The sequence below is a fragment of the Conger conger genome, chromosome 1 (assembly GCF_963514075.1).
Source record: "Conger conger chromosome 1, fConCon1.1, whole genome shotgun sequence".
In the NCBI taxonomy this organism is placed as follows: Eukaryota; Metazoa; Chordata; class Actinopteri; order Anguilliformes; family Congridae; genus Conger; species Conger conger.
This window is the reverse complement of record NC_083760.1, coordinates 16496856-16518463: the sequence shown is the minus strand read 5'-3', so window position 1 is coordinate 16518463 and position 21608 is coordinate 16496856. Positions and strand designations below refer to the sequence as shown.

The following is a 21608-nucleotide window of genomic DNA, read 5'->3' as shown; positions in this document are numbered from 1 at the left end:
ATCCAGTTGGATTCTTTCTCATATATTGTCACGAAGAATGGCCAAAGAACCCTGCATATAATAAATACAGCATAGTTTATTGGATTTATTCATTTTCCTGCATGAGTGTATGAATGCATTTAGGTCTCTTTGCAATGAGTCATTATTTGTCCAGACAAAACTGATTTTTCATACAGTGCCTAGTAGAAAAAAGTTTCAAAAATCAAGTATTTGTGGCTGGGAGCTATAGTACATTTGAATATGAAGTGATTTAAAATGCCCTCCCAGGCTATATAAACTGTATTGTTTTCCTGTTAATATGAAGGGAAATTTTATGTGATGCACATCGTTCGGACACACATCAGTGCTATCCGTTTTTAACATTGATTTAACTGCATGTTTGCGACATCTCCATTGACAAAGTGCTCATGAATTGTTAACCACAGGGCTAAAAGAGCAGTCCAGGCATCCCTGGTGGATTCCGCAAACAGAGACGGGCAGACAAGCAGAGGGAGCATCTGGTCATTTATTTGGATAATTGCATGAGAAGCTCTACCCACACACACACACACACACACACACACACATATTGGCGCAGGTGAGAGAGGCGGGTGTAGGAGGTGCAGTGAAATGGGTCTTAAATTTCACAGTCCCAGAAGAGAGGAGGGGCAATCCACTGTGCGGGGTTTGTAATGGAGATGGGAGGGGAGACTTCTGGGAATTCTAATGGCTGTCCCTCACAAAGAGTCTGGGGGCCAGTGGGCCCGGGGTGACATCCACGGAGCGGGCCTGCTGTTAGAAAGAGCCTACGCTGGGATAGGAAGAGGGGGGAAGTGAACTTTTGTGGAATGTTATGTAGCAAAACCAAAGCAAAAGAAAGCCCACCCAAAGTCAATTTTAATTGGCAGGGACTTCGCGAAGGCAGTGAGAACTGCTTGCTTTTTTCTCAGACTTTGCTGCTGTCAATTAAAATTCAGTGTGGTGCTTCTGTAGCACTGGACTTACAGGTCAAAATGGCGTTGATTTTTCAAGCGGTTCTTCGTGTATCATGTTCTGATATTCATGTTGGACTGGGTAAAATGTGTGTAATTAACACTCTTTTAAAGCTTTAAAAAAAACCATTGCTGGAAAACTTAACACAATATTTTTTCTAGGTTTCAGTGTTTAGCGAGGAGACATTATATCACCGTCAGAGCCACGCACTTGTTATTCTTTCAGTTTTGCACAGTTTCCAACTTGACTCGTTAATTATTGAAAGTGGTGTTTGCTCAACTGACAGCCGGTACTGTGCACACAAGGATCTGAAAAACAACTGTATATGTGCAGGTCCATATTTGCATGCAGTGTTAGCACAGACAGAAAGCCTGTTCGCACTGAGCTAATGGATCGCACACTTCAACAACCAGACAAAGCTAGCCAAATACAAAGCACATCAAGAATACAGGTCATGATAGCTTCTTAGTTTGGAGAGCATACTGCAGCTCCAGAAACTCCTGGTTGAAATTAGGATTGCAAAGCATGCTGGGTGCATGGAAGGAGACTGCAGCAGTGGTACCAGAGAGGCCTTGAGGACACCATGCCCTCCCGCGTGGTGTAGCCATAACAATGGGCCTGTGTGACTGTTTGAATATTTCATTCTTTGCCGAGTGTGGTTCACTAGGGCCAGACAATGGTCTGATTTGGTGTTATTTATGCGCCAGGCCCAGCCTGTCACCCCACGGCTGTGGTGGACCGCTTCACTTCCAACTGCTCAGGAGCTGTCAACGCAGACGCTGTGCAAACAAACACCGCGGCGGAGAGGGAAAACGATAATTACAGAACGCTTAGTTTCTTTTAAACCTTCTCGTCATGCAGACGGCTTCCAGCGCAGAATTCTCCACTTTTCCTCCCTTTTGCCCTTTGGTGTGTCGGGTTGTTTGTCCTTCAGTGCAGCAGGATTGTATGTGGCTTTTGGAGGGAGAAACTAAAAAGATTACCCACTGAGAGCCTGTAATTACATTCGATGCAGGCCCTACTTCACAACGGTGTTTGTTTGCCCACGGAAGCACCATTACAGACTCTGCATGGGTGAATGGTGTTATTAAGGAGTGTGAAAAGCCTTTCATCACGCACATCGGAGCCCTGAGCCGCGCGTTATCACGTTCGGAATTAATTACCTTCCCGCATCATTTCTCTTTCTCTTTTCATGGATGCCGGCAGTACCATTCTTTTCTTTCCAAACCGGACACAGAGCAGGGCCTTCAGGTCTCTGTCAGTATCAAGGCTGATGCTCATTTTCACTCCTGGAGCTACATTGCCATTTTAAAGCTGTTTCTTGTCTTGCTGATCTCTCTTTGATCTGTGTAGATGTATGGTTGTGTCTGTCTGATGCATGCACCATCACTAGAGGATTCACAGGCTGTTAGTTGCTAAGAGGCGGGCTGCTGCACTTAGCTGCCTTGCAGTGAAACCGTTTTTTGTGGTGACAGGGGGCCCCTTGACCTGCTTGATTCTCTAAGGGCTAAGGGGCAGGTCAGTCTTCCTGCCCCTGAATGGAGGGGGTCATCCTTTATAATGGCACTGAACTCTCCACACACACTCACCCACAGGATATTGCCAACCTGTGACTATGTATTTCTTTCTCTGCTTGTGTCCTCACCAGTCATAGTATAAACTCTTAAACTATTTCACAGTGCCGACTCCCCTGTTATCACTGCCCGAACGCAAACAGTCCCTCCTCACCAACCGCCCCTTGGTATGCAGTGAATCACTTTTTTAACATTCCGGTGATTTAGCCACATGTTTAGCTTTTATCTGTTACTTCTGCTGTTAGGATTAGCATTTATGTGGAAAATTATTTTTCCGAGGCGTAGAATACAGACCAGGTGACCCTGCATTCCGCAGGCCCTATATCGGCATGTTGGGAATCTGAGCGCCTGATCCCGGCCTGGACTTCTGCTCCCGTCCGGATGAACGGCTCTTTCATATCCACTCAATAACTCTGCAATTCCCTGAATTCTGCGGTTTGTTTGAAAAATAAACATTTTGGTTGTATTAACATAAATGCCACACACCCTCAAGAAATGCTACATTTTAACGTGGCAAAGAAATTCCGTCCAACACAAGGTGCATCGACCTCCATTTTCTCCCACCCCCTCGTGCCTCCCATCACACTGGAATGTATTTTCAATTCTGGTATCAATTTGGGGAATCCCATGAATATGATATTAGATCATTACATCCTGTCATCTTTAATATAATATAAAAACAACTCTATTAATAACTTATGATATAATTACATTCCGAATCTTGAAAAATACAAAGGCCTCTCCAAGGCTGTATAGCAAAGGGTAAACATGGAATTGTGCTCAACACTTGGCTGTCAGGTGATTCCCTCAAGGGACCCGGAGAAATAGCTGCCCTTAGCGTGCCTTGGTTCTGAGCCCGTGAGTTCATCCAGTGTTTCTCCTCTAAACGGCAACAAAGGGAGGCAGTTTTCATCAGGGCTGGATCATATGTTCATAACTGCTTTCATTATGTAGCTCCTCCAGCACTGTACAAATATCAGAGCCGGATCGGGTCAGGTTACTGATCAGCAGCTGGGTTCTGGGCTGAGCGGAGGGCTGGCTGGAGCCTCATCCCCCGGTTCCTGCCCGTTGTGCTAATAAAACACATACCTCCGTGCCAAGAATAACCAAAAAATGCATCCTGACGTTGTCCAGTGTACATCTTTATTGCAGAAAATGCAAGGCAAAATACAGTATATGCAGGTCTATACTGTATATACAGGTCTGTCAGAATGTCTGTTTATTGACAGTTTGCTTTGGGATTTCTTTATCAGAACATGACGGTATCTCTCTAAGGATATTTATTTGTGGTTAGGCGACATATTTGGCTTGAATTGTTTACCCAGTATGATGATGACTCATGTCAGGCATCATTGGATGGGCTGAGGCTTCCCGTGTCACTTCCTGTTGCAAACTAGTTCCAGTAGGTGCCTGCATTATGGCCTAAATTGCAGTCTGCTGGAATGATTGACTGCCTGGCTGATTCTGTCTTTGGGTTGTCTGACGCAAATGTGTTTCTATTGTGCACACTCCATTCTTTCCACTGCAACACCTGTTTGTCACTCCTCACTTACACCCAGTCATGGCTGTATTTTATAAGGACATGGCATCAGGTTTTTCATCGGTTTGGACTGAGCAACACCTGAGTTTTAAGTGAACCAGATGTTCCATAAGTGGGTGGGCCAACCTTTGCCTTGCTCAGTGTGGAACTCTGGAGAAAGCCTTTCTCGGGGTTACACACAGATGGGGGGTGGGCTCGTTTTCCTAACGCAATGCTCAGATTTTAGTCCCCATTTGGACAGGAGTCGAATGTGATTTATTCTGCAGGTGGGCTGCTTGATATAGTCCTCACCTGCGTCTGGTTTGAGCTGGGAATAAGGATGAGAGCTGGAGGTGAACTGGCCAGTCATACTGGAGTATCTGAGTACAGCTCGATATGTTGTCGCCTTGAACTTTGCTTACACAGGAGAAGTAATATAAAAATTCTAATCCTAACTGGATCAACAACCCCGGATAATTATTAGCATCCGTGCGCACTTAAATTCAAGAGGAAGAAGCCCTTTTGTGTCTTTATTTTGAAAGTTCAGGATGTTCAAATTATTCCGCTGACATACATTTCTGTGTGGACTTTAATGTCATAATTCTTTAATGTCTATCAAAGGCACTATAAATGCCCATGTAATAAAGCCTTAAATTGGAGAACAGGAGTGATAACATTGAAAGGGAATTTGTATTAGGGCATTCATTTAAATCACAGTTTTCAGCCCGCTGATGTTTTGTTAACGAAGAAGCTTAGATATGGTTTTAATTAAGTGGATTAGCCTGCTCTTAATGTAAGAAAAACACATCGCCATGGCGACCCTGATAAGGGCTCATTAAAGCTGCCTCTAGCTCTAAATGAGCTAGTCTGTGGCCTGGGAACATTTTCCCCCACTGATTGTGGAATGAGCACTTAGAACAGTTTACAGGGGTAGAACTATGACTCAGGGGATGCCCTGTGCTGGACCTATCCCTGCTGAAAAAAACAGCTCAAGCTGGTTGCTGGTTGACCAGTTCAAACCAGTTCCCAGCTTGACTTCGTTTGACCAACTCATGCTATGTTTTGAAACAGCTGGTAGCTTTTTGGGTTTCAAGTGAAATTGTTGTAATTTGGAAAAAAATCACAGTACAAGTCTTAATTCTTTATTTTATCTCTGTGACACTTGAAATTTAGAGTCAGAATATTAGCCTGTCCCTGAAGAGCCAGCTGTAATATTGTGAGGATCTGTGCTTACGCCATTTTATGACAGAATTAGAGGAATCTAGGTGACCTGCAAAATCTTTTCTTGGACATCTGGCCCAGTGAGACCTTTTTTTCCGATGAGTCGCTGTGCCAGAAGCGTATTTTGTTCTAGTTTGCCTCGATAAGGTCTCCTCTCCTCTTCTCGTACTCCCTTTTCAGTTGTATGAGTGTCATGACCTCAGTCTAAAGTGAATCTGCTGGTGTAGTCTTCCAGTCACATTTCTGGGAGATTGTACCAGTCACTGGCAGCTGTGTATTTACACTGTGGAAGTGTGTGTTTTTGGCAGGCATTAGCATTGTAGCTAGTCATTTTATATCAGAAAAAATGAAGAAACCAGCATTCAAGCTGAAAGAACCATGGAGGTTTTGAAATTCAATTTAGGTGGGGGAGGTAATTGCTTTCTTTGCTTTTTGGGGATAAATCTGGGCGGTTCCCAGTTCAATCTCGGAGTCTAGTGCTGCTGTGCGTTGGGTGTTGTTCTGAAACAGCACCCCCTTGCCAATGAGAGGAGCTGCAGGAGCCGGGGGAGTGGTCTCAGTGCAGATAATTAGCATGATAGGCAGGGGGTAGTGCCCAAATAAACAGACTATAGTGTCCCGCTGTTGGAGAAGAAAGGCGGCCGGCTGCCCCACGCTCATGACTCTCTGTAGCGTACACTACAGCAGTGGGGCTCCCTGGCTCCCAATTACAGCCTTTAGTAAGACTCTGTGCAGCAAGAACAAGGTTTTTATCCCCCTCTTAATGGGACAGACTTTGTTAAAGTTGTCTCGGTCTCATGGCTTCAAGGGACCTTAAACAAAGATACAGACAGTTGGAGATGGTGTATGAGAAGTCCATAAAAAAGGTACTAGGACCTGTGTTGTATCTCCGACCGTTGTAATTGAGTGCACTTTGATCGCAGATTTCATCAGAAGATCACCAGAAGGGTTTTGACAGCAGTTCTGAGCAGTATGTTGCTCTTTTTATGCTATTTATCAAGCAAGACCAGTATCGATAAATATTTTAATGGAGTATCATTTCCCAAGGCACTTTGTTTTGAGTGAAGGCTTCTGAACCTTGTCCTACCTACTGGAGGAATTAGCTAATACTCCTGCCAAATGTGAATATATCCCTCTTGCCTCACTGGACTGTTTACCACAACAGTGCAAGTTCTAAGCTGCTTGGCATTTTGTGAATCAGTGAATTGTATTAATGTGAAACACAGCTTATGTTTTGGTATTTCACAGATTTGCCAAGATTATAGCTTGTGAATGTAAAGGGCCATTGGTTTGATTTGGAAAACAGACTCTTGCTCTATGGTTTCTCCTCTGCTGTTGATGGAGACATGAGTGCTGTCTTCAGTGCCAGCTGTGGACGTAGGCAGCTGATGCTAATGTATTTTCGGCAGATATGTGTGGAAAGCCTCTCTCACAGTTGATGAAGCTTTGCACTTATGGTACTCTGGGTAGATTAGCCTGAACCTCAGTAGTCTAGCCTGCGTGAGAGCTTGCAATAACAAACAAGAGAAAATATGGACATGGAATACTGGACAGTATGGTAGCCAGGCTGGCAATGGTGAATATCCCACCAATATTTCTCCACTGAAAACATTTGACATGATATGAAAAGACATTAAATGAATTTATAAAGATGTAAATTTGTCTTTAAGTTTCATCTTCTCCATTCATGTCCATTCTTTGTCCTAAAAAGATAACAAGAAGACAAGGGATGACATTTCGGGTGGTGTTTATTAAACATTTTTGAAGATTAAAAGAAAACTGTAAAAATTACAGTAAAAATTAGATGTACACATAACTGTGTGCGAATATTCAGTCTCACTCATTCACATACCAGACTCTTTGTCAGTGGCTCCTGCCCATCCCTGCCTGCAGGCCTAGGCTGCCGTGGCGACAGAAGCCTTACCATGCCCCTCCCCCGCCCCCGGCTTCTCCTTCACCGGCCCTTGGGGTTTTGGTGCTAGTTGTCTCAGACACGGCTATCCCCAGGCCATTTACAGTGGGATGTGCGAGTAAGAGGACCTTGCTCAGATGTGCTATGTAAAAGTACTTGCTGATTCACCAAATCCAAGGAGCCATCACATCCACCACCCATAGCTCACACACTCACACACACACACACACACACACACACAGAGAACTCCTCATCATGCGGGCCTTGACAACTCTGCTAAAGCCAAGCCTTCTCAGAAGTATTTAGGTCTGCTATAGATAGGCGACTTGCTGAGCGTATGAGGTGTGCTTGTTCTGGGTGGGAGAGCTAGACAACGAGGGTATGCAGCTGATCCTCTTATGAAGCAGTTGCCCTCATCATCTACTTAAGATGTTTTCCTCACTCCTGGGGCTTGTGTTAGCCGTGGTGTTGTGTGGCCAACATTGCATCACTGCTCTTACTCAAGCTGTTCTCCGCAGTAAGCAAAGGGCCGAATACCAATTCGGGAATATTCACTTTGACGCTTGAGCAAGACACCGTTTACCTCTGACTCCATAGCTGCTCTCTTTCTTCACAGAGAACATTGGTAACCAAGTAAACAAACAATTATAACTGATGCTTGGTATTTCTGGCACTCTCAAGAAACTGGACCTTTTTTGTGTGCACATATGAAAAGGTACAGGATGGGCCAGCTTTCAGAATGTAATTTTCGGTAAATGGGATGGTGTTGAGGTTGGGGAGAGCCCTAATGTCAGCCTACTAAATTCATTACATTGAATTGAGCCTTAAATGGAGCAACAAGGCTTTTGTTAATCAACTTAAATGACAAATCATCATATTGGCTGTGGCTTCTTCACTGACATTCCCGCTTGAGCACATAATAAAAACAGGGTTATCATGCTCCAGATTCTCATATGCCAGATGCTCTGTGGTGCTAATTGATGCTCTGTCGTGCTGTCACAAAGGAGCCCATCATGATTTAACCAAGGATTAGATGGCAGACTAGACATTGATGGCAGGCTGCAGTCGACCAGACACTGGCATTTTAGCAAAGCAGAAAATGATGTTGCTTGAGCAGACTTAATTGGTTGTGTTAATATCTGTGGTTGGCAGTCGATTTCAGACTTTTTCTCATCAAGTTGTACATGCTAACTAGGCTGGGCTATAATTGACTTCTGTCTTGTGGGTTCAGTTAATCAGCAGGATTGTGATTAGGTCTTTCCTATTTATAAGTTGCACATTCCTGACTGACCACAAAGGTATCAGTTAAAAGTTTTCTGAGGATTATTTTTGACTGCCAGCGTCAGTGTGTACATTTAAAAGAAGATTCTGCCACAGGATTTTTGAGCATGAATTTCTGTTTGTCCACATCACAGAAGACTGGTAAACTTAATGTATGTATAGTATGCTGTCTGATTTGAGTGTGGAAAAGAGAAGTAAGGTTCCACTAATGTATATATATGTGCGGTGTGCTGCTCCAGTGAAATTAAATCTTTCTGAAAGTTCTTCACCTGTGAAATTAATAACATTTATTTTATCACAGCTTTTAAGATGTGCTCACTGTTTTCCTCTTTGCTATACTATTGGACAACAAAACTCACTGCTATTGTTTATTGAGATTATCAGGATTGACTTCAAGAATAAAAATAATACACATTTGTAGTACTGAGTATGTTATCCAGCATATTGTATGTTATCAGCAGTGGTAGCGTTTTCAATTCTCTTTTCCTTCTGCTATATGGAATCCTTTAATGGGGAAAAACTAATATGTTTTTCACCATATATTATTGGTGAAAGAAATGTTGACAGGATTTATGTGATTTATAAATTGTATTTTGCAGGAAATATAGGATTACCCTAAGCTGATTATACTTTATTCATAAGTATACTTTAAGCTGATTAGGATACCTAAAGGACAAGTATATTTGATTGCAAGAGTAGAGATTAAAAATAGTGTTAAAAACAAATAGATATATAAGACAGATGGGATGGATTTATGAACCTTTTATTATTCAAGTTATTGTTGTATTTTCCAATGGTAGGAATCCTTGTTTGCCACTTTTGTGAAGGCTCTTCTACTTTTTCAAGGTTCAAATCATCAGAGCCACAAGTTTTCATCTCCTGGTGCTGTGAAAATCTATTTCACAACTGTATTCTAAAATAGGCCCTGGATAGTGATATCCAGACAACCACTTATCTTATTCGGCTACAATATGTCTGCTGCAATAAAACAAGTATTGAACAGCCAACTATTTGCTAATGCTCCATCATATGATGTGAGCCTTCAGAAATTTCGGTGTGTAATTAACGGTCCCATGCTAATATTGCCGTTTGGAGGACATAATTTTTGTGCTGTGGAAAAGAACCTAGGTTACTGTATGTGAGAATGACATATTCCACAGGAATGTGTTGCGGTTATTGTTATCTTATGATTATCCCCTTGCTTTCCTTCATTAATCAGCATCTGGAGCTGGGCTAAAATGAAAGACAGCATACCATAGTGGAATCGCTGAGCATACTGCAGTACATGATGATGGGAGTCTGTGATGTAAGTGAGATATGAAATATCTCCAGATGTTTCAGCTCTTAACTGAGTAGAATGTTAATGTCTGCCTTCATTGTTCATTTGTATAGCTTTGAAGCATAAAAGCCCCATAGGCTTTAGTGAATGGGTTTTGACTTCACTGCTTTGTTTACTCTTCCAATCCAGTATTTATCAAGGAACATCAAGGAATTAGGAATTTTAAAAAAAGTTATAGTTAAAGGAAAAAGAGCATAACAGAGGAGGTATGTAATACTGAGGACACAGGCGAGCTACACATATTTCTCAACTTGAATGCCCTATGTATGAGCCCATGACAAGTTAATTATTAGGCAGCTTTCTTATGGTAGGAGCTTGTTTTACAGTGTGCGCTTCTTAGCCATGGTTTTCTCAAGTATCTGAGAGCTGCAAATAAGATACTCCTAATATTTATTTCATTTGTGATGGATAAAATATTGCCTTTTTTGTGTTGAAGTTGAGCTGTTATACGGAGTGCAGACTGGAATGGGGTTTCTGTCTTTAGCCCTGAGAGAAATACATATCTTGGCCAGATCTTCCAGTAACTGCAAGAGCAGCTACTCAATGTTCAGCATGACGTGGTGGCGGTAAGATAGTGTGAGCGTTCAGGAAAATGAACAGGTAGAGGTGGATGTAGAGATATCCTCCACTCAGCTGTAGACAGACACAGACACCAGTGCACCTCCACATCATTAGTGCACAGATCCTTAATGGCCCTTGAGATGGTGAAGCTGCTTTGAAGTCCACATCTCTGACTCCAGCCTGGTTTCTTAAGATGGTGACTGCATAGAAGGAGGTGATCTATTTAAGAACAGATGTTTTTTTTTTGGTCATTGGTAATGGAACTTTGAACTAGTTTTGGAGAGATAGTGAAGAGAATATTTTATAGCTTTTGTGTTCTTGAATGCTCTGTGAGGATTATAGGATATGAATTTTGTTCTGTTATACAGCATAAATTTATGAGTAATAATTACAAGTGTTTGGATGGCTGGGGGAGCACTTGTGACTCATTCTTGTCAGCGATGGAGAAGCGGATTTATAGTTTGTGATGATTACACTGATCTCAGACGACTGGCTGGACATCGTTTTCCAAGATTTTAAGCAGCAGCATCCTTTTTTGAAAAAAAAAGCATTTATTAAGCCATAAAGTAGCGTTGTTTCACCGATTGCTGATGTGTCCAAATTAATGCAGTGCCTCACTCCCGAGGTTCATTAAACATTTTAAATGAACCTGAATTGTTTACACATCAACTTTGCTTACTTACTAGTTTAGTAGATGACTCTCATTGGATTTAAGCTGAGGATAATAAATATCACAAATGAAAATATCCGGAGAGCCTGGTGCTATGCGTTCCCCTGGTGACTAGGTAGCCACTTTCAGTGCTTTTCCACGGTTTCCAGGTAGCTGCTTAATGAGGCCTCACTGGCCGTTCTGTCAATGGCCTGGAACGATTACTGAGGAGCAAACATTCTTGCAAAGCAGCTGGACCTTTGCTTATCGCAACAAAGAACCTGATTGAAACAGATTGCTGCCTTGTCTAACTCATTACATTTAGGAATCAATTGTCTTTCGTCTCTACCTTCATTATCAGTCTATTTGCCTCTTACCACAATGCCGTGATGTGGGAAAGCTCATCAGACGGAATGAGATTTACCGTCATAACATCGAGCTTTGATAAGGCCCAGTCTGCTGCTGTCTGTTTCCCATTGATCTTTTATGGAGGACTCATTGCCTGTGTTGTGGCCAGAGGTAGCAGGAGATAAGGATCAAAACAGCTGACTTGTCTCCTGCTTGGTGTGACATCACCGGCAGCATGTTTCCAGACCTTTCTCATTCGCGGTGCAGTAACAGAGGCTTCGGAAAAGTGACCGTGACATCATAAATCAGAATATCTGTGAGGTAAGCGCGAGCTGAGGTCATGCAGGCTGGCAGAACCTGAATCTAACACATCTGCGCATTAGCCCGTAAAACGGATTGATGGGCGGCTCTGGTTGCGGCCCGAAACCATTCCGTGAAAGCAAAACAAGCTGCGCACTGGAGCGGGGCAGGGAAGATGTACGGGTTCATTGTTGGTGGAGATGGGTGTCGGGCAGAGATCCAGGTCAGGTCTCTCCCGGTGAACGGCGTGTTGGTCTGCTCTGCTTCACACCTGCCACGGATTGCGAAGCCGTGCCAGTCGGGCTTTTTAGAAGAGCGTGTCCTCAACTGCCCATGCTCTTCCACACACACTGGCTTCCCAGACCGGCCTACCCACAGTGGCTTAAGCCGGGTTTGAAGTGGCGATCTCGACCGACCGGTAGGCCTGCATTCTCTTGGCACCAGCCTTCATATGGTAATTTGCTGTCATAGGAGTCTTAGGTATTTTTAACAAGAACAGGAATACTTAACGCCCTGTGGCATGGGAATGGGCTGGCTTTTCCCTCTCTGGGTTCCGTGGACCTTGTCGAGAGGTTCCTTCATCTGGGCAGAAGGTTCTGACCTCATTTGGCCGTGATGGTCGCATGCTCGTCGCCTCAGAGGGCCAGGGACGTCCCCGGGAGCCAGACAGGGGGTGCACACAATGGGACAGTGTTTCACCCCCCCGTGTGACCCGTCCAGCCGTCTGGGTAACGGAGACGAGGACCGTGTGTGTCACGCTGGAGCGACGAGGCTGGCACTGCGCGACACACTTTACGGCACGAGCTGCAGGGGCTCATGGGAAGGCGAGCGCCTGCGGACGGCGGGTTCCAGGCCCGGGTGAAATGTCTTTTTGTTCGCCTGGGACTCCACCTCTCGCCCTGTTGAAATCAAACTGTATACAGTAGGGCCAATTGACTGTGCAATATTAGCGAGGGCACTTGGCTGCCCTTATGTAGGGCATCATAATAGTAAATAGTTAATGTCTAGAACCAAGAGGGGATGTCGCTGGCGATTAGTGCTGAGCGGGGTTGTGTGATGATGGAAGTGAGATGATGGCTGACAGGTGCCATTCATCGTGTGCATGGCGACTCAGAGGCCATCCCAGTCGGGCCCCAGACCCCATTCAGCATGAACAACGGGCTGGGAAAACAACTGGGGACACTGTCACAGCAGGCACTCAGGCTGTGTGCGCCCCCTCATTATTGGGGATCGAGCGTTTGGGGTTATACGCTTGCTGCCGGGGTTAAAGCGGGGCTGTGTGTATGTCTACAGCTGCCGCCCCTGTGATGTACGCAGCTAAATGTTTTCTAGCATGGAATGTGAGCTGTAAACAAGCGTGGCATTTTTATTGGATTTATTTTTAATACTCAAATGTTTAAACCACCTTTGCGTTGTAAGTAATATTTCTGAATTGATTGCTTGATGATAATGAGGGAATCTTTTAAATAAATTGATTTAAAAGGACTTAGCCTATGGCTGTTAATAATTTCCATATATTTTCCCGCGTTAGCCCTTAGTGTTTCAGTAGGAGCTGCTTACACAGTCAGTCAGACAGTGCACGAGGGACACTACTGTTTGTAGGACAAATCCTTTATGCAAAAAATATTATGTTTTAAACACAAAAAAGCAACTCTTTCTAGTGTGTTTTTACATTTTTAAACCGAAATATTTCTTTTCAGCCTGTATTTATTAGTGAACTCTCTTATGCAGACGGCATATTTGGCATTATTAAATCGGACAAAGCAATGGAAAACAGATTTTCTGCCTTAAGACCCAAGCAAACCAGCCCTTGTTTTGTCTGTTTCACTCAGCTTCGAGGTAGGTCAGAGTCAAGTCTTGTCCTGCACTGTGAACCTAACACCAATGTCCTGTTCTGACACAGTGTTGACGTTAATGTTTAGGTGCAGCTCTCTCTCTCTCTCTCTCTCTGTCTGTCTGTCTCTCTCTCTCTCTGTCTGTTTCTCTCTCATTCTTAGACCTAACCCCAAACACAAGCAATCACCACCACCCCCCTCCAAAGGGGAAAAAAAAAGAATGAAAGAGAAGTGGGCCGTGGCTTAGCTCCGGCTGCATCCTATAGGAACGGTGGTGCTGAAAAGGGGTGTGGCGTAGAGGTAGAGAACTGGCTCACAGCAGTAACATCTGTGAGTTAGCCGTCAGACCCGGCGCAGTGGAAACAGCTTGTGAGAGGCCTTTTGTTTCAGTTTGAACTCGGAAATGGCAGAGAGAGGCTGAGTCCACTGGGAGAGAAGGGCGACCGATCGCGTGTGCTGCGTTGCTTCTGTGAGCCGGCATCAAAGAATATGTCAGACCCAAAGTGGGGCATTTCGGGAACTATTGGATAGAAGCTTTTTGTTTTACCTGGGCTATGACTGCATTGTTGGAGATGTAAGGTTGGAACTTGGCTATCCACAGGTAAATGCATGCTATTTTATCTGTTGTCCAAGCTGTAGACAGTCAGGGATAGGCAGACATTTGTTGATTTAGCTATTTAAAGTGGTGTTTAACTAACATTTGCCTAATAAAATGACACTAAGCAAAGCATAGCTATGTCTTGTTATTTTAGGATATGCAAATTACATACATATTGCAAGATACTAGTGTATGTTCTGAAACTTGTCTGGAGTCTGGAATCATATTTTTAAAATCTTTTAGTTTTAATATAGTAGTATTCTTAGATCTTTTTTGCTCTTAACCACTAAACATTGAAAATGTGGTGTGCAATCACAGTAAGGAGAGGCAACTCCTGTCAGTGAGAGGAAGATGTATTTTCATTTTCAAATTGCACCGTGGAAGTGTGTCTGTATTCCTGCATTTCCCTGTATAAGCCCTGTTCATAGGGGCCCTTTAGTAAAACGTGTAGCGGGAGCAGTGATTTGGTGGAAAAATGTGCTCTGGGGGAAACGCTTCTCAGTCGTTTGGCTACGTGAGTTAAGCTCCAGGCTGAAAAACAGTGGTGAATGGAATGAGCCCGGCATGCATTTTCTCCCTGGGTGTGACAGCACAGACAAGGAGGCATAAACATGACACAGAAGGAGTCACCTTGAAACACAAGTTCTCCTTCTCTCTCTCACGCTGCAAAGAAAACCATCTGTGAAACCACCCAACCTGTGAGTCCTGTGATCTTCTCCTGTTCTGTGACAAAGCACCTAGGCACGTACACGGCATTCATCTGCTGTCTCTGTGCTGGACGAGGTGCTGTGAGATTGAGTATTCAGTTACCAGGCAGCTGACTAGGGAGTCCTCCTCCCCCTCTCCCCTCCACCACCTCTACCAAGGGGACGATTGATCAAATTCGTGGCACCCCACCTGCTACTGCTCAGGTTAAACGGTCCTCAGGCTAGCAATCGGACACGCAGAGGACGGCTGTGATCGTCTGCCAGCGTGTCACCAGGTCCCGGATGTCGTCTGTTCCCGCTCCTTCCATACGTTTCGGTGACAGCGGTGTTCACTGCGGACAAGCTGCCCCAGGCTGTGCGTCCAGAAACACCGGTTCCTGGGGGCCCCCGGCCCCTGATTCATGGCAGACGCACGGCCCGGCACGCTGTCACAGTTTTTCACCTGCTCGTAAAGCCTGTTAGGAGGCAGGAGATTGATGGTTGCGGTGGGAGACTTTGGTCTTTTCGGCCGGGCGGGGCTGTGCATCACTTCGTCAGCCTGACGCGGTGGTGCTCGGAGAGAGAGCGAGAGCGGGTGTTTGTTGACGTGAGGGGGGAATAGCGGAAGGGCGGATTGACAGGGAGCCAGGGGAGAATCTGCGAGTAGTGAAATGTGTGTCAGTCTCGCCTGCGTTAAATTGCGACGCCAATCAGCTGTCCCTTCACAGCTTTTCAAGTGGCTCTGTTATCTCGTCATGTGGCAGCAGCTCGTTACACACCGGCTAAACTTTGAGTTCTGTGAATGATGTTTAACAGGCTCCCACTCTGTGAGACCCAATGCGGGACATTATGTCTCATTATGTTAGTGTAAATAAAATGACAATCAGACACCTAAACAATGCACTTGCTCTATGTATAATACACGGAAGGTTGCACTGAAAGATGATGTCCGTCTTCCGGAAGTCTCCCAATGACCTAATCAGTTTTGTTTTTACAGAAAATTGAGAAATTAGCTGAATTGGTTCCGCTTCATAATCGTTGGTAAACAGATTTATGATGTGGCTGTGGCTGGTTGTTTTTTGCAGCGGTTTGCGTCAGCGGTGGTTCCATCCCGGGGAGGTGGATGTCTAGGATGCCGATGTGCTGATGCTTTTATGCTGTAACATGTAGGACTGGAATCTGCCGCTCCGCTGTGTGTCCGGCTGCGGCGTCTCGTTGCGTTAGGCTGTGTTTGTGCAGAGGGAGGAGCTTCCCTGCTGTGAGGAGTCCTATCTGCTCAGACAGAGCGGCTGGCTGTTTGCTAACGAACAGAGACTTTGACCGTTGTTACCGCTTGAGGCTTTGGTTTTGTCTGATTACACTGAAAATCCTATTTAGGCAAAAAAAGTGTAGGGGGGGGAACCCACGGGCAGTGCTGGGTGGAGCCCAAAGATTGCAGTTGTGGCTGTCGCGCGCACACCACGTTGATAGAGCGGGGGGGTGGTTGTCATGGCAACAGCCGCCGGGGGCCCTCTGCGATGATGGACGCGCAGGAAATAAATATTCAGCAAGCCGGTGACATCCTCCACCAGCCCCCTTCCCTGACTGGCAGCCATGGATCCATCCGGAGCTTAGCTTGTAAAAACTCATTACCCACTCAGCTCTGCGGCAATCCTAACAGCCCTGTCCCGGGGGATTAACTATGAAATGAAGAGCAGTGAGATGGAAAGAGCCCCGGCAACCGTGGGGGAGGAGGGGTAGAAACCGGGAGGGGTACTTTTCAGCCGCGGCAAGGTCATGGGGCAAATCTGTCGGGGGGTGGGAGAAGGCGTCGATGCACAGGGTGTGGGCGAACGGGGCAGTTGGGATTATGAGGGAAAATTCATGCCACGTCTTTACGGCTGCTCCCTCCCCCTTTCTGTGTGAACCCTGCATTGCTGCTTTATTAATACGAGACTGATCCTGGGAAGGGAAAGCTGTGGAGAGTCCGGAGTCCACCCGCCTGTGCAACTCTGACCCCTCTGTATGAATTCATGGGAATAAGAGGGAGTACACTGGCAGGGGTCTGCTCCCATGAAGCCCTGCACAATACTCTCTGTGGCGCTCTGTCGTAGACATCAGCACTATGTGCTCAATAATAATGCATGGCCCTCTTGGTGTGTGATTTCATTCGGCCGGAGAATGGCATGTGAAAACCGCCTTACACAACAGCAGTGTCTCCAAAGCTCCGCAGTTTCCCAGTCGATTCAGGCCTTTTGAAAGCGGTTATTAGATTGCAATAAACTGATTTGCTTGATTCCCGTCGCATGATAAGACTTGCCCCCGTTCCCTCTGTTGTGTTTGTCAGAGTACACAGGACATACGAGCAGTGAGTATCCTGAAGGGACTTTGATCGGTTATCGACGAGCTCTGTTTTCTGCCGGCTTCGCCGTATTTTTCCTGGAATGTTACGTAACGGGCCCTGCGGACTGTCCTCGTGGATGGCAGCGTGTGACCTTTGCCCTCATAAAGCCTAAAAGGTTGTGTTCTCCAAAGGGAGACGGTTCCATATGTTATTGATTTCTCAAAGAGGGCTGGGTTTCAGGAGGGGAGCAGCATTGTGGTTTGCCTGTGAGATTACAGGCTGTTTTTGGATCTGTACTGGAAGGGCTCTGTGACAGTTTCTGGCACAGCGTAACATTTCGGTGTGTGCTTGAAGACCACATAGTCATAGTCATATTCATAGTCCTTGAACGTCACCCAGATATTGGATTGATTTCAGTTTGGCTGCCGTTAGAAATGTAAGGCATTCAAGTTGAACTGCCTTTTTAGTGTGGATTTGTTCCTGTTCATAGACATATTTTGCATACATGCAACAATACAAGTACTCTCTTTAGTGGTGTGTCACAGGAGTACAATTGAGACCCCACTAGGTTAAGAAGACATGATTGACATCAGAGACAGGTAACTAATCAAGCAATCTCGGTAGCCTTGAGGTTGCAACTGAATTGCTGCAATTACCTGGCATTTTTATGTCTTGACAGTCCGAATGAGAATGGGAACAGGAAGTTTCTCCCTGTCGGATGAACACGTTTGACAACTCAGATACTTCAAATAGTTTTTGCCCACATTATCCTTGAAAAAACAAAATTTAAAAATGCATTTACGTATTTATTCTCAATCTTTCCCTTCTTGAGATTCCGCGTTAGTATCGACTCATACAGATACTGTAGATAGTGCTTATATAATTACCTCATAACATTTGATATTTGTGATTAGTGGGGGATGTATTATCGTGTTGCCTGTACATTTTAACTTTTTTTTTTTAACTACATAAGTATTCATATGTGGTAAATTTTTCTTCAAAGCACCCACTGCTTTCAGAGCACATGGCATTCCCCTCAGAATATCTGCACAAGGCTCTTGAAGCATTATCTGTATTGGAGGTGTTATGTCCTGGCCTTGCAGATAATGCCCCATGTCTATCACACGGCTGTCAATCACTTGTTCAGTCTTCGTAACTCCACTCCAAAGGGCACCTGGACGTGTGACGTTGCTCAAAAACACTTTGCTCTGTAATTACTGAACATACTTACTGAAGAGGAATTCGCAACTTGTGCACTAAGCCATGGATTTTGTGAATGACATTTTCCACAATTGTTTACTAGCAGGATTTTCACACATAAAACATTTCCTTTTTTTCGTCCGGCTTGAGCCATTCCCTGGTGTAAAATCCAGCTATGACCAGCTTGAAATGACCAGCTACCAGCTGTTTGAAAACATAGCTTGAGCCAGTCAAACATGTTGCATATGGAGCTGGTCTGAACTGGTCAATCAGCTGCCAGCTGTTTCAAAACCAGTTTTTTTCAGCAGGGTTGTATGTAGTAGTTTGTGTTTGGCCTGTGTATTTATGTGAAGAAATTCTTCGGTGAAATCCTTTGTTTACAGCCTGGATTCCCATGCCTGCATTCAGGTTTGAGTGAAGTGGAACTTGACATGGCCACAGAATGCACTGGTCAGTCTGTGGTTTCGAAAATCCAGCTCAAGGGTTCTAGTTCAGAGCAGCATCTTTAAGATGGACTGAAATTAGATTAATGCTACATGGCTACGCAGAGCATCGCTAACCTCATATTAATATGTAGCGCTAAGCCTTCACAATGGAACACTTGGAGAGAGTGATATATTGACGGTGAGCCTTTATAAAACTGAAACCTTAAAAACAATGGGTGAAGTTTTTTCTGACTCAAAGGCTGTTTTTTATGTCAGGGTTGCATACACTGGGCGAGCTGTCAAAACTGTAATGGCATGACTCTGTGAAGAGTAGCCAGCTGTCAGTGTGCAGATAACAACAATTAACATCCTGACATTGTTCAACTGTTAATTGACAGATGTTTTGAGTGCAGTTTGCACGAAGAAGCCTGCAGATGATGTTTTTGACATCTGGATTCAATATGGGAAACAGCTTTTAGAAATCTGCAATTGCATGTTTTACCCACAGAAACAAATATTGAGATGAAGCCCTTTACTATCTAAAGTAAAAAAGTAACTAATCATGATTCTGATTCATTTCTCAACTTATATCAACTTTTCAAAAAAGGACACGCAAGCTGCTATAGTCATGTCAACGATACTGTCACAACTTTCCAGGTGTGCTTTCAGCTGTTTCTTCAGGTGAGGTGCCGTGAACAATAACACAAGGAGTCAGTTTTCATCCTAATTATGCAGGCTTTCCGATGAGCCAGCTCCCCTGAGGGCAGTGGAGAACAACACACCCAAAACACACCGTAGACTGGGAGAAGCAACGGGTTCCACACGTACATATGAACGAAAATCCTGGTAAACGTCCGAGACTGTCTGCAGTGATCAGTCTTCTCCAGATTACAACAAGCAAGAAATTGAAGCGGACAGGTCTGGCTCTGATTTGACACACTGTGGAGAATTTTGGCATGGTGCTTTCTGTAGACTCTGGTTGCCTGGTCGGAATGAATTTATGAAAATATTTCATAATCTCTAATAATTTAAATGTCAAATGCTGCTGGGGGAATTTTGCTGTTGTTTACAAATATATTTAATTTTCTGTTTATGTTGAGAGCCCAGTGCCCTGAGGACAACCTGGGAAATTTGGAAAACGCTGCCAGCACTTGAGTTTGGGACTGTGGTGAAATGGTTGCAATTCTTAGGTTACCGTTTGATGGGATGAATCCACGATTCTTTTGTACCCTTTCTGACTCACAAAGGGAAAAAAAACCATTACTGAACTCGCTGAAGGATTAGGCGGGCCACACCGAGATGGCAGTGCCCTTTGTTGTGCTGGCACTACTGAATTGTTCGTGTTTACAATGTAGTCATTGTATTTTCTAGATTTATGCTTCACGTGGTGTGTACTGTAACTAAAACTATGAGAGTAATACTTAAAAGGATGAAGCAAAAAATCTGATAAGCGTTTTCTGAACTGTGCTGACGTAAACTTTTTTGTGTCTTATGCAGTATTCTCGTAAACACCTGGCTGTCTCTTAGGGTTAATGACCAGGGTGTTGACTCTATAGTCTGTGATCTTCCTCCTTATTCGTTATAAAAAATTGAGCTGTGTGTTTTTGGTGGGGTTTTGTGAGGGGGAAGTCTCCTGAAGGAGGCATGCAGGGCTGGGAGGATTAAAGATACTGCAGCTCTGTGGTATGACTGCTATACCACCCTTATGAGTCAGGGCAAGTTCGCCGTGGCAGGAATGTTGTATCTACAGGGAGTGAAGAATTGGTGGGGAGGCTCCCATGTCAGATATTCAGGTCTGTTGCGTGTTCCTTAGCTTGTATGACACAGGAATTAGCCATGTTAGGCATAAATTATCATCATGAGTGGTTGATCATCTCTGTAGATTTCTCTTGAGCGGAGGGAGTGAGAGTGGTCATTGATGTGGGCAGAGGGTGGATATATTGGGCGGGAAGCAAACAACAACCCTTTCTTTTCTGAATGGAATTTTTACCACATAGCCCATTGGGAAAGTGAAGCTTTACAAATTCTGGTTTTTGCAGGAGAGCTGGTGAGGGAATTCTGGGTTCATCGAGTTACAGTAAAAACACGCAGATTATTGCATGCATACCTCCTCATACTCTCTTCTGTTCAATCTTTTACCCTCTGTCCCTTCTACCTGTCAGAATCAAGCAAAAAATACTGAAGGAGGGAAGGCTCAAAAACTGTGTAAATCACACTAATGGAATAATAATAATATCACCACAATTATTAGTGCCATTGCTCATACAGACCACTTTAGGACATTGAATCAATAAAAACACAGTTGGGCTTCCGCTTGTTTGTCCTTTCAAACGTTTCCTAATACCAATCTGTACAAGGGAAACATTTCTCTGAAGAACGGATGGGGAGAGAGAGGAAGAGAGAGAAAACCCACCCAGCACCAAGCCCTGAGAGGTGGCTGCACTTCAAAGTGAAGTGGTTCCTTCTCCCATGGTTGACCCCGCTCGGAACACAGGGAGTGCTCTCTCAAACGGGGTCTGCAAGAGGAAGCCCAAGTGCTGCCAAAAAAACCTGTCCACATGTGGGCCCCAGAACCCTTCTCTCCAGTCTGGGAGGCTGGGCTCTGTGAAGTCCACCCAGGTCCACTTCACCAGAGGGGAGCATATCCTCTGGAACATGTGAAAGACACCAGCTGTGGATATTAGGTAGCCTGTGCTGGAAAGTCAAGGTTGTACATAAATAAACCTTGCCTTTTATGTGTTTATAAGAAGGTAGTGCTTTAATTCTTCTGAGGTCAGGGGATTATTTTTTGTGTTTGGTTAGCCGTTTTGAGCCATGTTTGTTTTGCTTTAGTAGATCTTTTGTCCCAATGCCTGTAATAAATAT

General features: G+C 44.5%; 1 protein-coding gene across 3 annotated transcripts in view; it reads left to right on the top strand.

The window, feature by feature from the left end:
- daam1a (dishevelled associated activator of morphogenesis 1a) overlaps positions 1-21608 on the top strand; it is a 72576-nt gene that overhangs the window by 2521 nt on the left and 48447 nt on the right. For 2 of the 3 annotated variants that reach the window (XM_061235912.1, XM_061235895.1), the window contains exon 1: positions 13859-14112. The exons of the other annotated variant lie outside the window; for it this stretch is intronic. The gene's annotated coding sequence lies outside the window, so the exon portion shown is untranslated. Of the gene's footprint in view, positions 1-13858; positions 14113-21608 lie in introns of those variants that run through there. 3 annotated transcript variants of the gene reach the window in all.